This window comes from Crocodylus siamensis, chromosome 7 (genome assembly GCF_052110815.1).
Source record: "Crocodylus siamensis isolate JL-2025a chromosome 7, ASM5211081v1, whole genome shotgun sequence".
NCBI classification, from domain to species: Eukaryota; Metazoa; Chordata; order Crocodylia; family Crocodylidae; genus Crocodylus; species Crocodylus siamensis.
This window is the reverse complement of record NC_143401.1, coordinates 78,288,431-78,312,007: the sequence shown is the minus strand read 5'-3', so window position 1 is coordinate 78,312,007 and position 23,577 is coordinate 78,288,431. Positions and strand designations below refer to the sequence as shown.

Sequence of the window (23,577 nt, the reverse complement as noted above, 5' to 3'; positions counted from 1 at the left end):
GAGACTTCCCAGTTCACCTGGGGCCATGATCACCACTCTGCTGGACTATGCCAGCTAATCCATCCACTATTAATACAGCAGCACCCAACAAAACAAAAAACTCTTGCAAATAATTCCTCTGGCAGAGTTAAGACTTCATATACACAGTCCTGAATTTTCATCTCCTGGTTCATGTAAGTTTGAGTTCTAATAAATGTGACATTCGGGAAAAGAATATGTTGCTACTGGCCAGCCTTAAATGTTGCATTAATGAAAAAGGTTGGGTTTTTTTGGTCTAAAATGTGTAGAGAGCATTAGATTGCTGGCCAATCAGGCAATGCAATTAACTTAATCTCTCTAGATGCTGAAAAAATGAAGTGCTTACAGGTACCAAATTATTAATGGATATACAATGAAAACCTAAAACATCTCATTATAAATTACTCAAGAAAAAAAGACCTCAAAATGGTAAAATGACTTGTGAAATATCTTTATACAGGAAAGAAATTTCTGTAATCCTCTCTCTCTTAGGAGTTACCACATAAAAAGCTACAAAACAAAAAGTTCTTGCCCAAGTCAGAAAATTCTGAAGCTGGGATTTTACTCTTACAATTTATGCAATGCTTTTTTATGCAGTCCTAGTTTTCAAAACAACTTTCTAAAGTAACATGAAGATTTATAAAGAATTCTGAGGTGACCACCCCATAGAATAGCATGTTCAAGTGTTGCATTTACAACTGATCTTGATTGCCCTCATATCTACTTTACTGCTTCTCCAGTGCAGCCTTTCAGGTTTTATTATCTAGTATGATTGGAGTATTATATGATGTTCCAAGAAGGAGGACTGTTGGGCAGAGATAGGGGTCCATCTAACGATTAAAGAAGGTTATCATAGCTTTGTTAACCTAGTGAGGAAAGCTTTGAGCTAGGATGGATACAAATTGGGGGACATAACCAATAGGTAGGTTTGAACCACTGTGACCTGGATAGAGGCCTAAAAACTGGGAAGAAAATGGTATTCAAAGTAAAGTGAAAGGAAGGGAAGAAAGGAAATAATAGTCTGCTAAACTTCTTAGACATCTGTATGATAATCCAATATATACAGGAAATAAAATGGGGAACTAGAAGCCTTAGTGCATAATAAAAATTGGACTTAACAAGCATAACAGAGACTTGATGTAATAATCTGTATAACTGTAAAACTGACATAAAAGAGTATACATTGTTCAGAAAGGACAGGAAAGGAAAAAGTGGGGAAAAAGTGTTGCCTTATACATACACTTGCTATGAAGTCCAGAATGAAGTAGAACAGGGGTAGGCAACCTTTTCTGGTTGCATGCCAGAATGACGCCACTCTGGGTTAGAGGCAGTCACTAGGACAAAGCCACTCTCAGCACTTGGCCCTGTAGCAGTGTGGGGAGAGTGCCTGCAGCTGAATGCCACTAAAGACCAGCTTCCACGAGCTAGATCCAAAGGTTCTGTGGGCTGTATCCACGCAACCCTTGAAGATAGATCTGTGGAAAGTCGCTGAGTAAAGATAAAGTGGAAAGGGTTGTGGTGGATGATGCTTTTAAAAAATAATTAATCAGCTAACAGAATTATCCAAAAGGCAGAATATGGTGATAATACTGATTTAGACTGTCAGATACTTGCCTGGAAAGTAGTCTAACAAGACCGAGTTTGTCCAAGAAGCTTGTGGAATGTTTGCAGAATGTACAACGAGCCTGGTAAGAGGAATCAGCACTCGTGGTAGAGGTGATATCAACTAGACTGGCGTCTCTTGTACATTTGATTCGGAGCAATAGGGGAGAACTAGTAAAGAATGTCAAGGTGGAGAGCACTTGGGTGACAATAATCATGAAATGATAGACTTCATGATTTTAATGGAAGGAGGGAAAACAGTAGAATAAAGACAATTCAATAAACTCAAAAAACTGGTAGGCGAGATCCTGTGGGAAGTAAATGTAAGGGGAAAAGATGCTCAGGAGGGACAATATTAATCTTACAAGTGAAAAATATAACACTGTGAAAAGAAGATACAATGTGCTGTGACAGATCAACTTGGCTAAATCATGAACTACTCACTGACCCAAAATTTAAAAACAATCATACAAAACGTGGAAACTAAATTCTAATGATGGGTATAAAAGAATAGAACAAGCCTGTGGGACCATAATCAGAAAGGCCAAAGCATGACCAGTAAGGACGTAAAGGGTATCAAGAAAACAAATGTATCGGTAGTAAGAGGAAGACCAAGGAAAGAGTTTATTCTCTGCTCAAGAAGAAAGGAAAATTAATGAGAGAGAACACTAAGACCAGAGCAATCATGGCTTGTGGTAGAGGTGACATCTTTTATTAGATTAACAAGATTTTTGCAAAGTCTTTAATTGCAAGCTTTTGGGCACAAAACACCCTTCATCAAGCATCAGAGAAAAGATTGTAAAAGTTCTCTGGGTAGAAATGAAAGTTCATATTTCATAGGATTTCACAAAGGAGTCAAGAGATGGATAACTTCTATGGGCAGGCAGTCCTTACCTGGTAAGGAGTCTGTCAGCTCTCCTGTGAGGCTCTGTGATGATGCAAATTACTGTAGACAAAGGCAGGAGCAGTACCACAGGTTTCAGGTGGTCAAAGTTGCTTCCTGCTTGGGAAATTATGAAGGGTTTTTTTAAGTCAGCTAAAATTTGATATCTTCCATGTGTCAGGGATCTGGGTTGTAGCTGTATCGGACCATGTATTGGACCATATGGCTGCTACCTAGATACCTGATACTAAGAAGGCCAAAGCACTTAACACTGTTTTTTGCTTCAGTCTCCATAAAAGGTTGCGACAAAGAGGCAAGAAAGATGAAAAAGAATGGATTTGAGGTGAAAGTGAGTTAGAGACAATTTAGACAAGTTGATGTTTTTCAAATGAGCTGAAGCCTATGAAATTCACCCTAAAGTACTTCAGAAACTGTCTGAAGCAATCTCAGATCTTTTAGTGATTATCACTAAAAAACTGGGAAGGACAGGCAAGGTTGCAGAAGACTAGAAAAGGTCAAGAACAGTGCCTGTTGTTGAAAAAAGGGAGAGGAGGGCAGGGATATCCAAATACTATACCTCAGTTAGACTGTCTTCAACTTCCAGAAAGATATTGGGACCAATAATTACAGAACCACAGAACCATAGAGAAGTAGGGCTGTAGATGTCCTACTTTCATAAGTTCCAGTAGGACATCTAGTCCAACCCCCTACCTGATGCAAGATCATCCCTATTCAAACCATCCTACACAAGTTCACTGTCTAAATTCTTGGCAAAACCACACAGTCAGTTGTGACACAACACAAAACATAACACCCTAACATGCCACAGGTAAAGCAAGGGGACCATGGTAGTAAACATCCTGCTGCTGTAAAGGGTGCAAAGAATTCCAGGAAGAGGGCCATGCCCCCAGCTACAGAAGAAGGGAAAAACCTCCACAGTCCATACCAATTGGACCATGAGATGAAATTCCTTCCTGACCCAAATATGGCAGCCAGTCTGGCCCTGAGCAGAGGTGCTAGACCCTCTAGACAGGGATCTCCAGGTTTAAGTCCCAAGAGGAGCACTGACACACCCCGGTCTAAATCCCCAGCCTTGGCTAAAGCCAATACCCAGTTCCTCTGAGGAAGGCATAAAGAAACCTTGACACATGTAGCAGCTGGAGGGGCAGACTAGGAATTTTCTCCTGGCCCCATGCAGCAACCAGCAAAGCCCAGAATCATGGAAAATACCCAGAGTGGAACACAACCGTGACTACTGTAAGATCATCCCTGACCAGGGCTTGTTCAACCTCTTCTTGAACACTCCCAGTGATGGAAAGTCCAATCAGTTTGTAAACACCTACTAGGTAAAAAGGTAGTAAGAAAGAGTCCTTGGGATTTCTCAAGAACAAGTAATTTCAAATTAACCCAACTTCTTTGTATTACAGGACAACAGGCTTTGCTGATAGGGGGAAAATGCGATAGGAAGAAGATGTGATACATCTCAACTTTAATGAGACTTTTGACATTGTCTCAATTGACATTCTCATAAACAAGCTGGGGAAATACAGTTTAGATGAGTGTCATCCAATTTCTAGGCCCCTCAAGGGCCACACTGGGGGGGATGCATACTGGGTGGGCCACACCAGACTGGTCATAGGCCACCAGTCCACCCTCACGGCTGTACTTCATGTCCCAAGCACACAGCCTAACTGTGCAGGTGTGAGTCCCCTTTTACCCCCACTGCAACATGCTCCCTTATGAGCCCTCCCCAACAATGCTCCATGGGGCCACCTGTACTATACACAGCCCCAATCACCCCCATCAGCTCCCTGTTCTGTGCTTTACTGCCCCACCACTTGGGGCAATAGCAGGAAGCAAGAGATGAAGGAGGAAGGGAGAGCCCAAGAGACTTTGGATGCTATTGCAGCTAAAGCAATGATCAGGAGCTGGGTGAAAACCCAGGGGCCACAACTGAATCCCTTGCAGCCTGTGGGCTGCCAGCTGGACAGTCCTGGTCTAGATGATCCTACTGTAAGGTGAGCACATGACTGGTTGAGATATTATATTCAGAGTAGCTGTCAAAGGCTGGTTCTAAAACTGTAAGTTAGTACCAAGAGGGATTCCTTAGGGGTCTGGTCTGGTACTATTCAATATTTTCATCAGTGACTTGGATGATGGAATAAACAATACACTTCTTAAAAATGCAAACAATACCAAGCAATTGCAAGCTCTCTGAAGCAGAGGATTACAATTCAAACCAACTTTTAGAAACTGAGGAGGTTTTCTAAAATAGGATGCAATTCCATAAGAACAAATGCAAAGTATTATACTTGGGTTGGAATAATTTAGTGAACAAATGCAAGTGAAAAATACAACCTGTACTAGGAGTACACTGCTAGATGATCCTACTGTAAGGTGAGCACATGACTGGTTGAGATATTATATTTTCCAGGCCCCCTTCTCCCCTGATGGGGAGCAAGTGCATCTTCCAGCCAGTGTGGAGCTGTGCCAGGGCAGACAGCTGAAAACCATGTCCATGCTGCTACAACTTCTTCCTGCTTTCCCTGCATCCTTGCCTCCTGGCTTTAGTGCTGGCACAGCTGGAAGCTGCCGAGCTGGAATCTGGGCCCATGCCACTGCTAGAGGATAGGGAGAAATAGCAACAACCTGGGCTAAAAGCTGCCTGGCTCCAAAGTGGATACAGGTGCAAAAACGCAAACAAAGCTCTCCAGCTTTGTGGGCCAGATCCAGTGGCTCTCCAGAAATCCAGCTTGTGGGCCATATGTTACCAACCCCAGTTATACACACATAATAAACAGGAGCATCATATGGAAGGCATCTTAATAGAAACTTTTATTCTACTCCTTAGTGACTCAGCAGGAATTCAGCGTGGGTCACCACACTTTAAGAGGGTGTGAACCTATTGGAGAGAATTGAGAGGAAAGCAACAAAATAATTGATGGTCAAGAAAAAAAACCTATGAGGAAAGAATCAAAGAACTGGTTATTTTTTTAAGTCTTCAAAAAAGACTGAAGGAAGATATGATAACTCTCCTGAAATATGTAAAAGGATGCTACAGAAACAAAGGTAGTGTATATATATTTCTCAAGACTCACTAGAGATAGTACAGGAAGCAATAGATTTAAATTAAAGTTAGGGAGATTTAGCTTAGATACTGGGAAAAGCTTTCCAACTGAGATAATTAAGCATCATGACTGATCACTTAGGGAAGTTGTGGAATATCCCTCACTGAAGGTTTTTAAGAATAGGTTGGAATCATGTGCCAGGAATGGTTTAAGTAGAGTTAACTCTACCTTGGGGTAGGGGGTTGTAAAAGGTGACCTCCCAAGTTCCATCTGATTTTTTTTTATAGCCTACAGCAGTCATAGGTATAGCAGTCAAAGTGTTGTTTATCCATAAATAGCATTTATAAAATTGGCATTTCCTGTTAAAATACTACCCATTCCAATTTGTTGCTTCAGATGTTTTGTTTTGCTTTTTGTATAGTAAGCAAGGAACTATTCCAGCTGAAGCTTCAAGGTGAATTTTACAGAAGTAGTATTACCTAAGTTGGAAAATGTCCAGGCCATTAGAGCTAGCACCCTGCTTTTACAAAATAAGCATCACAAAAATTTAAAGAGCACAATTACACTAGCTATGGTAGTGCAATACTCACCAGCAGCACAATGTGGATTTAGGCTGTGATCATGTTCTTGCTGAAGTCAATTGCAAAACCCTTTGACTTTACAAGTGGGGCGGATAAAACCTTTAGTTCAGGAATGTCTCAGATGGAAGTGCTCCTCTAAATGAGTCATCAGCACTCTATTACCTTGAAGGTTACCAAGCCCTTTGGTTGATAAGACCTCAACCCAAGGTGACGTTGTGTGATTTTTGTAACAGACCTGGAAAAAAAAAAGAAAGAAAGAAAGAAAGAGTTAAGGCCTAATTGCAACTACTACTTCTGAACTGACCTACAGCCACATGCATTAAAACAGAATTTTGAATGCCAATTATACTACATCATTTTCCCAATTATTTTGTAAATTAGATTATGTACCAAGAGTGGGGTGTTTGAAGCAGCGAATAATGAGCAAATAATGTAGAAAAAGTTGTTTGTTACATTGGTGACTAAATAAAAAAAAATAAGGTTGTAGGCTTGCAACCTTGTTAGGTTATAATCATATCTAAATAAACAGCAGAAACCAGGGAGATTCTGTGACTAGCAGCAACAAACACATAACTTAAGTACTTTCAGAGGCTATTCTAGCACGAGAAGAATGTTTCAGAATATTTCTATTGATATTTCCTTTAGTCAGCTATGTATGTGAAAGTAGCTGAGAGCAATCTATTTGAGTAACTGGACAGCTTGTATTAAAAAGCATTTAGCATACCCCAGACCCAACCATTTCTCCAGCGTTCCAGAATCTGCACTGGCTTCCAATACCATTCTGGAAATAATTCAAGGTAGTCATTTTGACCTACCCTGAATGGTATGAGACCTACCACAATTAAGGAACTGCTTTCTCCCTTACACCCCCTTGCAACTCTTAAGATCAGCTTAGAGTGACTGCCTCCAAGTACCATCAACATGCCAAGTTTGCTTGGGGCACACATGGGAGATGGTTCTTAGTAGCTGCTTCTTAACTCTGGAACGCTCTCACCCTTGGGGCCTCCCAGAGCCCAAGCCTGAACAACTTCCGGAGGCACTTTAAGACTTTTGTATTTGGGCAGGCATAGCAATCAGGGCTAAATGGGTGTTATATTCTACTTGCTTTTATATGTTGTTTGCTTTCTGTAAGCCACCCTGCACCTTAGTTGGGAAAGTCATCATATACTATCAATGTAATAAATAAGCAAATGGAAAAAGAAGTCTGGCTTCAGGGGCCTGGGCAATGAGGACTTTGCAGATTTGTAGTTAGCTGACTTCGCAAAATTGTGCCCCATTGTCCCTCTCCCATTCAACTTATTTCTTGCCTACATAAAAAAGGCAATCTGAAATTGGTTTATAGTGGGGTTTATTTTCCACTTCACTTCCTTGCAAAAAATGTCCTCCTTATTCTGGTTTGCCAAACTAGTGATGCCCTTTAGCTTTTAGGAGTTCACAAGGCTTTGATTTTCACTTTCTCTTCAGGTATCAGTTGGAATTCAAGGGCTAAAGGAATTTCTATTGTCCTCCATTACCGTTAGAGAGACCTGACCTATCCATAAAATTACAGAGCCATAGAAAACCACTGACTTTAAATAGTTCCATACCAATCTTTTTGAATTTTGAGCTCCTTTTGTGAACCAAACAGAAAATGCTCATACCTAAGTGATTTAGGAGCCTAAATCCCATTTTCAAAATGTATCTTGCCACTTACAAAAGTAAATCTGAGTGAAAGTCAGGGAAAATTAGATTTCTAAATACTAAGGGACTTTTGAAAGTTTTACCTCGGATATCCAATACAGTCTGCAGATATTTATTTCATTGTTTCAGACAGCTTACAAACTCCAGGTGTTGGAAGTAATTTAACAATCTAGTAAAAAATATAAAACATGCTTGCAGTCAAAACAGACACTTGTAAGGTTTAGTTCCAGAAGTCCTACAGTTAGATAAAAGTAGCTTAGTTGAGTCAAAGGTCCTTCCAAACCTAACAACCCATTGAGTTAGTAAAAGTAAGGCGCACAAAGACATAACATGGCTATCAACAGGACAAGGTGACCTTTGACTCCACCTGAAAAAGCAGTTGGCATGAGTCTGTAGCAGGGATTGAACTTGCCCCTCCAAAGCTATAGTGAGATACCTTAACCACTCTTCCACCATACTGTCAAGCCATATTTTAATTGGTTCATCCAACTTTCCATCCAACTGTACAAGCTATTTTAATATTTTTTTAAGAACAATTTATACTCCAGCTTTGAAAAGATTCATACAGTACAAAATTACAGTAACATTACAGAGCAATTGCACTGTAATATTACTCCTTCCAATGAATTAACCACATCTACAGACCAAAAAAAAAAAAAGCTGTATATGTAGCAAGTACAGATAAAGGTTTTTGGCATTCTTCTTCAGGAAATGACATTTCAAAAGTATAAAGCCTGTAAAAAGTAATACTGTCATTCTCAAAATAATTCAAAATGGGTGAATTAGGTTGTGCTCAGTCTCAAACTTAACACTGTTAAATCCTGTTCCTTTTAGGTAAACCATCCACCTTTTCCTCTCAATTACCATGGGAAGTTGTCTTTTTACATGATATAAATAGAAAGAAGAAAAAGATAAAGTGGCTTCCTAAAAATATACATCAATAGTTCCCCCACTATTAAACTTTTATAAATTGAAGGTTAGCTCGCTCTCTCCACCCTGAGTTCTTCTTAACACACCCATCTTCCATAATTCCCCTAAGCAAGATAAATGTTCATAGTTAATGTGATAATTCTCTTCAACAGAAACAATTTCTTTTTAAACTTTTGAGACTCACTTTTTTTGTAATTTGACATGAATCAAAATGTCCAGTTAAAATTAATATATTTACAGAATTCTCTTTGTAGAAACAATGACAATCAATGACCTCAAGCCAGCCTTCCCTCTTACTGTTTTAAGGTACCTTTTCTCTTCTGCCATAGGACAAGACTTCCATGGCAACAGAAACAAGAACTAGCTCTATATTCCTGTGGGCATGTCATTGTCTACACATTGCACAGTGCAGTAACCATCCCTACTGCGCCATGCATGTAGTGCACGGTTAGATTTTGCCATGATGTCACCGTAGGGGCGCACTACAATTGGGGGGGGGGGTGCTACTATGGTGACATAGTGATTACATAGCTGCTGATTACATGTAGACCTATGTCCCTGTAGCATGCCATACGGTGACATTGCACATTGCTGTTGCACCATAGGGCAACGTGTAGACACACTGTGTGAGTGCTAACATAATTGCAAATGGAAAAAAGTAGTAGTGCTAACTCATTTATCTCTAATTTGTTTGTATGAGTTACTCTTAATGCAGAAATCAAAGATATGTTGCATCCTGGTAACAAATACAAAACTAAATGCCACCTTCTGTTCAGTGAAAAAAATCCCATCAGCTCCAACTGAGTTGCAATGGCAAAATGAATTTTGTTTCTATTGAACCCCTGATGCAAATCTGAATTTCTCCCTTTAGCCAAGCAGAAACATGTTGGGTGAAACCCTGCCCCTATGACAAATCAATGACAGTGAAGTCTGTGGGACTTCTGCCATTGGCTTTAGTGGGCTAGGATTTTTCTTGAAAGCAGCACTACAACCCCAGCTTTTATAGTGTGAATTTTCACATGGAAAATGAAGCCAGCACTTGGAAATATAGCACAGAACCATGAATCAATGTCTCTGCATTAGCCACTACCCTTAATAGAAACAACAGATTTCCCTTTCCAGAGTATAATGCCACCTGGTCCTGTAGGAGGGAAACTTTTCAAAATGCATCTGTCTTGAGAAGGTAAGCGAGACCCTCTTGAGCATGTTCAGTGGGGATACGGTTATAGCTGGCAGCCTTGTTAGGTGTACCACTGATGTCAAAGGAAGAGAAAAAAGGTCTGTTCTAGCACCAGGTAGAGGTGTGTGTGGAGCTGATGCCGAGATGGGAGCATTGTAGGAGAACTCTTTGTGACCAGGATCAAGACTGAAACACAGGCAGGGTCTGGTAGACTGTAACAGACTGTCCTATTGAAAACACTAACTGATCAGGTCTGTGTGAGCTCTGGCTCCTGCTGGGAGAGCTTTAAAAAAAATCTATCCAATATCCCAGGAAATGAAGGAGTTTGAGGGGAAATTTGGATGACTTCTCTCAGCAGAGGTGTGCATACCCCTGAATGCTGTTAATTTTCATATTGGCATTTCCTTGATGGTTCATATGCAAAGAAATATGACCAAACTACTTATGGTCTACCTTTGAGAATAAGCTTTGGACAAGGGCAGGTAGGACATAATATCTCCAAGGGCAGAGGGCTAAGGGGCATAATATCACCTTCAGATAAGCACACTAGTTTCAAGGTCTGATAAACTGGCCATTATTTTCTGCTCAAGAGGATGTGTGTATTTTTCCCCTTTGCAGGCTGCTTAGTTATGTAACCAAAAGAATAACCTGCTGAACACTCGCACAGAGATTTGCCAGATATTTTACAAAGATCTGTTCTTCCTCTTTCCTAATCATACAAGTTGTGGCAAGTAAACTATAAGTATCTACTTATGAAATTCACACTCTTTATTTGACAAGAACTTGAATTATTTCTCAGTTGCACTTGTATAACACCATTGATAGCCCCAGAGTCACCCCTGATTTGTACTGAAATAAGAGAGATCAAATGATTTCTAGAGTTAGTATTAGAAATGTTGTGCAATCAGTTGTTCAAAGGTTATTTCACATATTCCTGTCTATGAAAGGAACACAAAACTTTCAAGAGTTTCATTTCAAGAGTTAGCCACACTTGAAAATCCATACTTTTTCAAGGAGCTACTTAAAATTTAGTCACACATGTCCTATTGACTTGTGTGAAGCTATATAGTAGATCCCATGGTAAGTCAATGGGCTTGAAGGTAGCAGAATAGTGCTGGCTTCAGTGCTATTAACAAGAAGCTGATGAGCAAAAAGAGAGGTATTATGCACTGTTTCTCACAAGAAAGAACCACCGATCTTCAACTCATCTTTTTGTCACTCGTATTCAGGATTATTCTGAACTCCAGATATAGGAGTCTACCCCAAATTATATCACAAGAAGCAAGACAGCCCCAGGATCTGATATACTGTACAAACAAACAAACAAACAAAAGCTGTAGTACATTTTTCAGGACTTTTTGAATTTTTATATTTTTTAAATCTGGTCAAACGTTCAGTTTTCAAACTCTTCAGCCAACTTAGTAGACAGTCAATAATCCCAATTTTTAATTAAGATTTTTCAGGTAGTTTGTTTTATGAAAAGCATACTTCATTAAAAACACAATTTTCATTATAATTTTATCACAGCTAAGGCCCTGAAGAGCCACCTCTCCAGTCTGCAATTCCTACACACCAACTCCCCAAAGACAGTACCATAGCTCTTGCTCAATCGGGAGCACCATTGTATTGTAAGTACTTCTTTTATCTCTCCATTCACCTCTTTTTTCTTATTTCCTTTTCTCCTCCTTAAATTACTATATAGTCTTACATAAAACAAGCACATGCCCCTCCCCACCCCAAAATGGGACGCATGTTTTAAGCTAAGAAGCTGATTTTCTTCTTGGGATAGAAGCACCTGCTTTGATTTCTGCTCTGCAGTGCAGCAGCTGTGGCAGAACATTAATTTAGTCAGCTAAGGGAGTCAGTTGACTTAATGGCTTCAATCCAAAGGTGTTAATGATCACCTCTCCTTTTTAACAGTCTTGATATTCTGGTAATCAAACAAAACTTTCTTAGGTCAATTTTACTGTTTGCTAGCTGCTCCTAGTCTCTTTCTCCTATTTCACAGACATATAAACTGATTTTAGCTCTTTTCAAAATCATATATCCACTCTGGTTAGATAAGTAGCCATATTGGGTGTGTTTGTCCACATCCGTCATGGAATAGGATGATAAACTGTGCATAAGTGCTAAAGACAACACTTACGTGATTGAGTAAGTACTATTTGGGCTCACAGAGTGAAATAGGATTTTGTCTTTATCTTATCAAAGTATTAATTTAGCAGTGATTGGGCATGTCTGTTAAGGCTGTGTGAATCTTTGGATGCCGATTTGATTTGGAGACAATTTGGTGGCTGGCTTGAATCAGGAGACCAATTAAAAGTTCCTAGTCAATTTGAAGCTCTCTAAATCAATTAGGAGAGCTTCAGCAATTCAGGCAGTCCCTGCTTGCTGTAGCAGGGAGATGGACCCAGACTCCATGCTGGTAAGTAGGAGGCAGGGGAGGTAGGGGGCTGCAGAGGGGGAAGGGGACCATGGGGGGACCCCTGCCATGCCCCATCCCCTGCCTGCTCCCCCAGCTCCCCTGACCTGCACACACTCTCCCAGTCTTCCTATGGCTACCCTGCTCAGCTCCAGCTCCAGCTCCAGCTCCAGGCTCCTTAAAAAAAAAAGCCTGTACTCGCTGCCTGCTGCCATGGGGGGCAATCCCCACTGCCCCATCCTGCCTGGGAGGCTCTGCCTTGAGACCCCCCCCCCCCTTTAAAAAAAATATACAAACCCAGACACACCAGCTGCTGCAGCAGCCTTGGGGCTTCTGGGGCCTCATGGCAGAACCCCCCCCACACACAGTGCGGGGCAGTGGGGGGGGGCAGCAGGGATCACCCCCCACCTGACACCAGCCAGTGAGTCAGGGCTATTATTTTTTCTTTTAAGGAGCCAGGGTCAGTAGGGCATCCATGGGGGGGCTGGGAGAGCAGTCAGGGGTCTTATGGCAGAGTCCCCGATGCAGCATGGGGTAGCAGGGGGCAACAGGGATCGCTACCCCACCTGGCAGCAGTCAGTGAGTGCAGGCTTCTTTTTAAAGAGCCAGGAGCTTGGAGAGTGGGCAGGGCAGCCATTGAGGGTGGGCAGGAGAAGGGCCAATTCGACTGCGGCTGAATCTTTGAATCAGATTCAGCTGAGTCAATTCAGGACAATGATTCGAATTGCTGAATTGAATAACTGTACCCTGAATCGGCCAAATGTGAATCTGAAGCAAATACTAGTCACTTTGCCTGGGCCTGATGTCTATATGTACAATTAATCCAAAGCAATAAACCCCAGTGCATATCATGCCATTTCAATGTGTGCCTAGGACTGCAGCAGCATGTTGATCCAAGGTGGAGCATCCCTGGCTGGCAGGGCATCTGGGGAATCAGTCTGCCAGCCTGGGGATGCTCTAACCTAGCTCAGTGTGCTGTGGAGGGGCTGTCTGGGACACCAGGATGCTCCAGTACAGGTCTAGCCAGCAGGCAGCCCCCACATGGAAGCACCATTGTGCCCCAGCCAGCCTGATCAGCATCTATACATGTGTTGCTGTGGAATAAAAAACTATGCAGTAAATACAAGTACTACCCTGCTGACTCTGCTGTGGAGGTTATTAGTTTCCTGTAATCTAATAGGGCTGCACATGTAAACACCAAGACACTTACTGTGGAGTTAATTAGGTAACTCTATAGTAAATGTTTTTGGTAGGGTTCCCATATCTCCAGTTCCAAAAAAAGAAGACAGCTGTTGCGTGTGGGGGGGAGGGGGGTATATGACTGTTGGGGGGGCAGTAATATGGCAGTACCCTGCTCCTTGCCCATTACATTGCCACAACTGCCCCCCTGCCCCAGCCAGGCTGCTGCCCCTCACTCCTGACTTGTGGATGGCTGGCCCTGCTAATGCCCCTCACTCCCAACCTGCATTACCTTTCCCCCTTGGGACATGCTAGTGCCCCTCAATCCCAGCTCACACTCCCCCCCATCCCTGCTAGTGCCCCTCAATCCTGGCCCACATCCCCCTAGTGCTGCTAGTGCCCTGCACTCCTGACCCACAGTCCCCTGCCCCACCAGCACCCCTCACTCCCAAGTCACAGCCTCCCCTCAACCCCCCCTGCCAGTGCCCCTCACTCCTGATGCACAGCCTCCTGCCCCCCCTCCAGCCCTGCTGGTGCTCCTCACTCTTGACCACAGCCCCCCTGCTCCCTCCAGCCCTGCAGTGTTTTCTTCCCCATCTCTGAGAGCAAGAGCACTGGATCCAGGGCCACTGGCCCAGCCATGCAGCTCCCTGCTGCCCCTGGAGGCCCCCTGCCCTTTCCCCACTGGAAAGGCAGGTGCTTCCTCTGCCCTGCTGCAGACCCAGCACCCAAATAACTTCCCCTAGTGTCAGCAGGCACTGTCCCCACAACCATCCCCTACACACACATGTGAGCGCCTCCCACCCTCCACAGCTCCCCAGACAGTCCCCAAGCCCTGGCCCTCCAAACCCCACCCCACACAGATTTACCTGCATCTAGCTGCAGGGGCTGCTTCCGCCACCCTGCCTGTCTGCATTGCCCTCCCCCTGCTCCTCCCCAGGCCCAAGCAGCTCCTTGCTGGGGCAAGCTGGGAAGTGCTAGTGAAAACTTTGAAGCTGAGCCGACCAAAATCCCGGACATTTGATCATATTTAAAAAAAGATCCTCCTGGACAGAGATTGGAGGATCCAAAAAGAGGACATGTCTGGGAAAACCAAGACTCATGGAACCCTAGTATCGTTTAGATGTGCCCATTTTGTGGTAAAATTAAATTTCATAGTCCTTTTAGTTTTGTGTATATTTTTTCACGTTCCTTCACATTTTACACAGTAAAATGATAGGGTGGCAAAAGAGAAGTATTGATCACTTTTACAAGGTATACAAGACTGTTATACAAGAAGCAGATTTGGTTCATGTTGGACTTCTGTAAAAGGTTTCAATAAGAAAAATTAGACTGAGAAATTAGACGTGAGAAATTGGATTCAACCCAACTGACTGTCTGACACAACTATTTCTACAAAAATAATACAGTTCCTTGAAATGTATTTTTATATTGTATATTTCTAGACTCATTAGGTTAATAACTGTTCTATGTTGCACCACAGTCTGTTTTTCCACTCAGATACCAACTTATTCACTACTACCTAGGAAAAATGCTTTATAGTATTCCTTGTAGAAAGGAATTTTCCTTTTTATAAAAGAAAGGTGGTGATAAGAACCACATCAGCACATGATTGTAGGTTGCAAGTCTCATCTTAAAAAATACTAGCTATGATTCACCATATCCTGGTGATCATAATAATTATTTTTACATATGAAAGAAATCTTGTTCTGAGTTAGGCCAGCAATAGGCCACCTAAAAAGACTGAAAATGGAACTACAACAGACTTTTAAATATATCCTATTTTCCTAACCTGTAGTATTCATTCTCTATTTATTCTTGCTGCACTCTGGATTGAAAAATTCCATTAACCTAACAGCAAAATGTGGATGTACCTTAGGCAGCTTAGCCCCCAGATAAGTACTGATCTCATTAAAGAAAAAAATCAAAGTCTGATTTGCAAATAGTTTACACTAACACATTCAAGGTAAATAATTAATTGTATCAGTCTCATTTGTACCACAGCAATTCACTGACACTTGGTTGAGGCTACAATTATTTTTTAAGTGGTTTATAAAAGCAAGGTGTCACCTATGTTTAAAATGCATTTTGTATTAAATTAATTGATCAGTACATTCCATTATTGACTAAATGCAACACATTGCAACATGGTTGTTTAGTCAGAAATCTTCCCATAAGCCAACAAAAGTTAAGCATAGTACCCTGGGCCAGGGCTGTCCGACTTTGGATTGCTGGGGAATTACATGTCTTGGGGCAGCAGACCTTTGGGCCACGTGCTACACAGGTTGCACACCATTGGGACTGCCTTCCTGGGGTCCCTCCCAGTGTGCAGGAAGCTTGCTTCAGTCTTACCATGTGCAGCCTAGCTCCTCCCTCCCTAGCTGCAAGCAGAGCATGGACAGCATAGACCTTTCCACAGCCCCACTTCTACTGCACTGCCTTGCCCCCAGAAGCAGGGCAAGAAGCATAAGAAGGGGCTGAGCAATGGGAGGGGCAATAACCAAGCTGGAGCCCAAAGGCTATGTGTTAACTCCTTATGAGCTGTGGGCCTCCAGTTAGACAGCCAGAGCAATGGGAGGGGCAGTAGCCAACCAGTAGGATCCTATTTGCCACATATTAACCTTTCATGGGTTGAATACATCTCACAGACCTCCAGTTATACAACCTGCCTTAAACCAAAAAAACTTACTTTTTCATTATTTTGCCTAACTTTACCTTTTTATTGGTTTAAATTTTGTTTAGAAATGCAAATCTGCCTCAAATCTTGTCATTGCCATTGCAGATTACTCTTTTAGTTGTTGGTGAACTGTGGCCAGGTATAAACTTTAGACTTTTACTGGTATAAGCATAGGCTGTGGAAAGCCAGGGTTAAGAAGATCCCCCCCCTCCCCCCATGCAAGCAGTCCAGTCTCAGGCTCTGGGTGGCTGCAGGGGGGTGGGGATGGGTGCACACAGAGACCAGCAGCTGGAGCCTGCCAGTGGCTGGGAACTCAGCCCAGCCTGGCAGTGTGTGGAGCAGTACCCAGCTCAGTAGGTAAATGTATGGACAGGAAGGGGAGCAGGGGAGGGAAGAGGTTGGGGGACAGATCCAAGCCCCCATGTGTGGTGAATGGGGCCCTGGGGCAGATCATGGGATGCTTGCTGCCTGGGCGGCTAATCCAGGGGCATGGAGGGGCTCCCACTGCTGCCTGCAACCCTGAGGCAGGCAAGGGGATAAGTGCCCCCCAGTCTTCGCTGTGCACAGGGTGGAGATGGCTGCTGCTGCAGACTGCACTCCACACCCTACTGCTGGTGCTCCAGCAGCCATGCAATGCCACATGCCTCCCAACAGGTGGGCAGCTCAGCCAGCATGCAGGAAGCCCATAGCATTGCACCACTCCCAGGGTACTGACAGCAGGATGCAGAGCACAGCCCACAGTGGCAGCCCCCTCCACTCAGCCCACAGATCCGGGGGGCGCCTGTCCTCTGTGCCTGCCCCAGGTTGCATGCAGCAGTGCCCCCCCCCATGCCCCTGGATGTGTCACCTGGGCTCCAATTGTCCCATGACCGGCCCCACTCTTCCCCCTCTCTTCCCCACTCCCTCCCTCACTGTGCGGGCCTCAATCAGCCTCCCCCCGCACCCCTTCCCCAGGACAGACTTGCTTGCTGCGGGGGGGCGGTGTAAACATGCTAGTGTGCACGTGCATTCAACCTCCCCCCCCCCCCGCACAATCATATTTTCTTCCTCCACCTATGGGTATAAAAAAAAAATTGTAAGTCGGTCATCACCCACAATGGAACAGAAGTTCAGCCCACACAGACTGGTTTAAAAATGGTGGAACTCAGTCTAAGATTTGCCACCCCCTCACCAAAGGGCAAATGTATGTTCTGTTCATGTGTTTCAAAAAAGCATGTATGTTTATTACTAATTCATAGAAGTATACACAGTTAAGGGTGGAAGGACCCTTAGGAGGTCATTTAGTCTAGTCCCCTGTTCAAAGCAGGATCATCCCTTACTAAACCAGACAAGTGTTTGTCTAACCTGATCTTGAAAATTTCCAAGGACTCCATGTAGTCAGTGGAATCTCCTTAACTAAATTATTCCTTTTATATTCCTTTTAGATTATTTACTAACTGATTTAGCTCTTCTCTTAGAAGAGATAAGGTAAATAAATTATCCACAGAATATTTTGTACTCTAGAAGCTATTCCCTTTACTTGTACAAGAAAAGCTTTTATTTCCTTTCCAGACGGAGGAGAGAAGAACAATCTGTTGCAGATCAGTAAAAGCAAAACCCCCATTTTTGCACTTACTGGATAGGTACACTTAAACATCATGAATATCTGTATAAAAACAAGCAAAAAAAGTATCCTAAAGCATTTTAACATCTTTCTACTAAGGGCAGGAATGTGCTTGATTAAGGGTTACAGGATCAGACTCCAAATAGGCAGTTAGCTGTAGAATTGAATGCATGATATATTTCTTCTTTTCCCCCTGAGCTAACTCTGCCAGAAAATGAAGCTGGGATATTGATGACTTCAAAGGAACTGCAAAGTCTAAATAACAAGCCAAGATCAACCAACACACTTAAATATCTTGTGATGGAGATTATACTATTGTGGAGGAAAGAAATATATTTTAGGTCTAGTATTTTTCTACGAGGTATAATGAAGTTAGTAATGGTGTGTACATGGGTAATACCACAGATAGCAGCATCAGAGGAGGAGAAATGTTTATTTGCATTTTTGTGATTCAATTATTAGTTATATAGAGGATGTCCGGTTTAATTTAAGATCTAGTTCACTGTAGGTGATCGCTGAAGGCAAGCTGTCAGAGTGAACTTTTGACTTAAACACCCTCTGGTGGTTGCAGCACTTGTATGTATTATTTTGTATTACAACACCTAGAGACTTCAACTAGGAATGGGGCTCCAGTTGTGATGCACTGTACAAACATATAGTACAATAACTTTATGAGACTAAATTCCCTGGGGTGCTAGTTGCATTAACTCCAGTAATGAGTTCGAATGCATTTTATAGAGGTCTGTCTATTATGTAGTTAGGACTTAAACAGAAGTCCTCGATCAAAGGACAAATATCATTATATTTTGTGACTAAATAATCATTCCCTTGAAGAGGTTTAACACCAGCAGGTGTCTGGAACCACAGGACATTTACTAGCTTTTGTGTAGTTATCCTTACATTAATTATATGCAATTTTGTTTTCTACTTAATTAGAAATATCTTCAAAGACATCCTTTTATAAACAAATTAGGGTTATCTAGCTGAGAATTTAAAATGGAACAGTATTTTGAGTGAAGCAACTGAACTGAAGAGATCTAAAGCCCTCTCTTGGCTGTTTTTTCAGGCACATTTAAATATCACGATTAAGCAGAGATCGAACTCTGAAAGATTGCACAACGTTCTAATCCCATTCAACTGGTCAGTGTTAGAGTAGGGACAAAGATTATTTTAAAAAATAAATGTTCAAACACTGCCATTATTTTTAATGCTGTTGCATAAACCTAGTAATTAATGTTGAAGTACTTTGAGGGATTGGAGTTCATCGAGAGGAAGGGCCATTCAGATGACAGGATGCCATCTCTTGCACATCAACCAGGAATAGTATTAGTGTGTAAAATGCCTGAAACGAAGATCTCAGATTTACATTCTCTTTTACAGTGTGAACCAATTTTTAGTGGTGAAATTCTCACATGGACCATCTTCCACAGGAGGACACATCCATTTAACCTCCCACTGGCCCTCAATTATATAATTGCTGTATTTAGGGGCACAGTGTAGTTTGATATGTTACTAGGATTCAATTTGGCAGATAAAAAAGGGTTAAAAACCAGTGTACTCTGTCCAGTCATCTCTATTTGGACAAAAAACATTAATTGATCATAGTCTGAGCACCTCTTGCATGAAAGGAATTTTAAATCTGTTTCTTTTAGTGATGAAATGAAATTCAGATCCAAAATTTCAATATGTGTGGGCTCAGATCCAGAGTTTTGATTTAATACATTATAAAGTTAGAGTCCACCTGCAGAATTAAAAATTGCAAGTTTTGGAATTAGAAGTCTTGGAACTATATCTCTCAAGTACTTGGGCTCTTTTGATCTAGGAGTTTTATGCCCATTTTCTTTACCAATAATATATTAAGTACAGTAAGTTAATGAATCTATGGTAATCTTAAACCTGTAATTACAGGGCACTCTTTCCTATAGCATTGTAATGTTTGTCTGACTGTGATATCTGTAAGTAGGACAACTTCAACTAGAAATAACTTGACTCTGAGTTCAGCACTTGATGCAGAGATGTGCATCAAAATATAAATGATCTATTTTTCTTCCCACTATAAGGACATAGCTAAATAATGCAAACCTTTAATAGAAAATATAGTCTAACAAAAAGAGTCAGTCACTAAAATATATTCATAAAGTGTTCCAAAATGCAATCATATGGGTGGTAAAGCTTTTTCTTATACTACCACCTGTAGAGCTAAAAGAAATTTGTACAGGTGAATTGCTGAACAAACAGGAACAGATCAAAACTAGACTTACAGAACTAACAAACAGCATACAAAACCACCCAGACAGAACAGCCATTTATCAAGACAAGGTCTCTGCACCTATCCACAAAGCCATTCACAAATACCTTCACTCTAACGGGTGAATTTTGGTGGGTACAGCACAGAGGTTGCCCCTCCTTTTTTGCTGCTGCCGTTGTCCCCAGCTGATCCAGGGACAAGGGAAACCTTAGAGCCGCCCTCATTTTCCTCCAGCCTTGGGATGCAGCTGGTCAGGCTCCCAGGCTTGGCATGGGACAGAAAAGGCAGTGAACAGATTTCATCTTCCTGCACCTGCTCCCATCTGCTTCCCAACTGTGATCTCCACTGCTGAGGTGCAAGTACTAGAAGGAGGAACCCAGCTGACATACACAAAGACAGAAACTAAGAGTTTGTCCTGCACTGCTCTGGCCGGTGGCATACTGCGGGTCTCCAGTGCCCAGGGGCCAATGCTTGCATTTGCACCCTACCCCCCCTATCTGCGGCTGATCACTGAGTGATGAGGGGTGGGAAGCGTGTCCTCCCAGTGGCCAATCGCTAAGTGGGAATCAGAAGTGCTAGTAACAAAACCAGAAGTGCCACCAAGGGACCAAGTACCCCCTGGAGGGCCCAGCTGGCTCCCCCCACCAGGCCAGTGCCTAGGGCGTGGTCCCCTCTCCTGCTGCCGGTACACCACTGGCTCCAGCTGTGGGCTGCAGGAAGCAGCTGTGAAAGGAGTGGCCTCATTCAGGAACAGCAGCAGTGGTGCACAGATTCCTCCCTCCAGCATCTGCTCCCAGGCAGTGAAGGATACCAGGGGCTGAGGGAGCAGGCCAGAAGCAGATGCTGGAAGGAGGAACCAGCACAGGGATGGGCAATTATTTCAGGCGGAGGGCCACTTATTGAGTTTTGGCAAGCCATCGAGGGCCACATGACAGGAGCCAGGGGCAGATAAATATTACTTTTCTAAATTTTTTAGGGGCCCTGCAGGCCAGATAGAATGGCCTGGCGGGCTGTATCTGGCCTATGGGCTGCATTTTGCCCACCCCTGAACCAGCAAATTGCCACCACCAGCACTGTCCCCAGCTGAGCCTGGTACCCCACAAGCCACTCCCCACAGCCCCTGGCTGAAGCAGGGCAGGATTGGCTTTGGGCCTCCCCTAACCCTGGGTCAGCTGGGAACAGCAGTAGTATCATGAGTGGGTGGGTCCCTTCCCCTTTGTGTACCTGCTCACTGCTTGGCTTCTTGGTGTCCCCCACCAACCCAGAGGCTCCAGCCATGCTGTGCTCCCCTCCCCCGTGGTCTAAGAGGCAGTGTGCTGCACCCCTCTTTAGTAAATTCTGGATCTGCCCATGCTCCTTTAAGAAGATGAAGGAAGCAAAACTCTTCAAACATGCATGCTCCAGCAATGAGCCTGCAATCTATCAACCTATCCAGCTACATAGAGGTAACTGCCCATCTCCACAGGTTAACTGTAACGTTCTTTCCAATAAACTGTGATATAAATCCTATCATGATAATAAGAAGAGAACGTTACTAGTACTTGGTACTTTTTTGCTTGCTCCCCAACAAGTGTGATTGTTCATTGATTTCAATTGGATATGCACATTCTGCATAGCTGGTATGAGTTTAAGCATATACTTCCTGCATTACCAAGCTTTGTGGGAGAAGTTAAGTCCTCTAAGAGGTGCAAGCAGGTCTGTGTGTACACTCTGTGCTTGGAATAAATTTATTTCCTATCACAATAGTCATGTGACCCTTGTATTAGTAGCCTACATTTTTACGGTTAGTTTAGGTAAAATTGATCTATGTCACCATACCATGTTGATAATCAATCTCCTACACTTCTCTGCAGCAGTAATCAAGTATTCAAAAAGCTTATGGATCTATTTTTTAAACTTAAACCTGCACCTATAACATTAATCAGAAATATATTACTCAGTGATTCCTTTTTCATGCTTCACCAATTCATGTTTACATTTGCTTTAACTTTTTCAAATCTAAAGTAAATCAGCATGAAAAAACATTAGATTTTTCATGTAGATCCTCAATTGCCTTTTATTACAAAGATAATATCCCACAACTGATTTTAAATGGTACAATTGTTCCCTTGTTTGGATACGAGTCGCCCAATTTCATTTTGTCTTTAAAAAGACAGGTTGTTTCCTAAAAGCATGATAGCAAAACATTACTTAAAAATACATGCAATTTACCTGGCATTTCAAGTATACTATTCAAGTATGAGATTTTTCTGTTCTATATTTTTAGGCTGAAGACATTTTAATCTGTAGGAGCCAGACTGAAAAAAGATGTTGCTGCTAGAGTGGGATGAATTGGTTTATACATGCTGGGTTTTCCAATAGTTGTGTACAGTTAGTTCTGCTATTCACCCCAAATTGACATAGAATATTAATTTGACATGGGTAAGTGTAAGTGTTTTTATAGCATTAGACTGACAACAGTTTGACATCTCTTATGGGCAAAATTCACCTTCCCATAAACATCCTGTGTATCACTGGAACAGGTTTGGGTTCCTGGGGTGGCTGTGATGGCCTGCTGATGGTCACACAATCCCTGCCCAAGCTCTAGGGTGCCCTCCCCTCCTTGCTTGCCCACCATGCTTGTGATGTTATTGTCTTATTGGGAAGGAGGCTGCTTAAGGATCCTAGACTGAGCCTATCTGCAATTATTTCCCATGTCAGGCTTCAGCCTTCTTGGCCTCCACCCCTTTTCTCTTACTAAACCCTCTAGCTCCAGTCCACTATACCAGACCAAGCTTCTGAGTCCCAGCTTCTTGTCTTGATCTCCAGGGCCTTTGTTTGTGCCCTCTCTTGGGCTGCTGGGCCCTGCTGGGCTGTCTTTGTCCAGACCCCTGGACCAGTCTCTGCCCTGCTCCAGGGGCTGGTCTCCCTGGCCCCAAGCTCTGCCTTTCTCAAGCTCTAGGCCCAATGCCCCCAGGCAGGGCTTAAGGCAGTACTGTGCCTCTCAGACACCAGTGAGACTTTTGCCGACCCTTAATAGCCCCAAACTCAAATCACCCAAATGTAAGCAATAACCAAACTATAAGCCCTCTGGCTATAACCAAACTTCTAGCCTCATGGCTACATAGCACAACTCCTACCCAACCTTGGGTCTTAATCTACTCCAAGCCTACAGCCCCTTCACTTGCTGTCTCCAAATACACACTCACAGTCTCTCACTCAGCACTAAGACTTCACAGCCAAGCTCTTCCCTCCCTAGCCTCCAGGGCCAGACTACCTGCCCTGGCTTTTTCCCAGGTTTATCTCTCTCCTAGGCCCTGCCCCTTTCCAGTCAGGCGACTCCACAGGATTGGCTGCAGGTGCCCTTGGATTAGTTTCACTAACTGGGCTCCTTGGCAATCCAGTTGCAGCTGTCTCTCATGCAGGGCAATCCCTAGGCTCTTTCTCCTTTACAGTGAGAGAGAGCCCCAGGCTCTGTTACAGTAACGCGGGCCATTTATATGTGTTTTAACTATAGGACCTTTACA

The 23,577-nt window shown here is 42.9% G+C and overlaps 2 protein-coding genes across 3 annotated transcripts in view; one reads left to right on the top strand and one right to left on the bottom strand.

Annotated features, from left to right (window-relative positions):
* LOC149860002 (uncharacterized) overlaps positions 1–23,577 on the top strand; it is a 104,900-nt gene that overhangs the window by 30,104 nt on the left and 51,219 nt on the right. The window lies entirely within an intron of this gene.
* The window catches only part of C7H10orf90 (chromosome 7 C10orf90 homolog), a 260,979-nt gene that overhangs the window by 194,659 nt on the left and 42,743 nt on the right, over positions 1–23,577 (bottom strand). Inside the window, exons 1-2 of one of the 2 annotated variants that reach the window (XM_090057716.1) lie at positions 7,916–8,004; positions 6,162–6,387 (exon numbers count right to left, since the gene is read on the bottom strand). The gene's annotated coding sequence lies outside the window, so the exon portion shown is untranslated. Of the gene's footprint in view, positions 1–6,161; positions 6,388–7,915; positions 8,005–23,577 lie in introns of those variants that run through there. The other variant, XM_090057715.1, reaches the window with a different exon arrangement.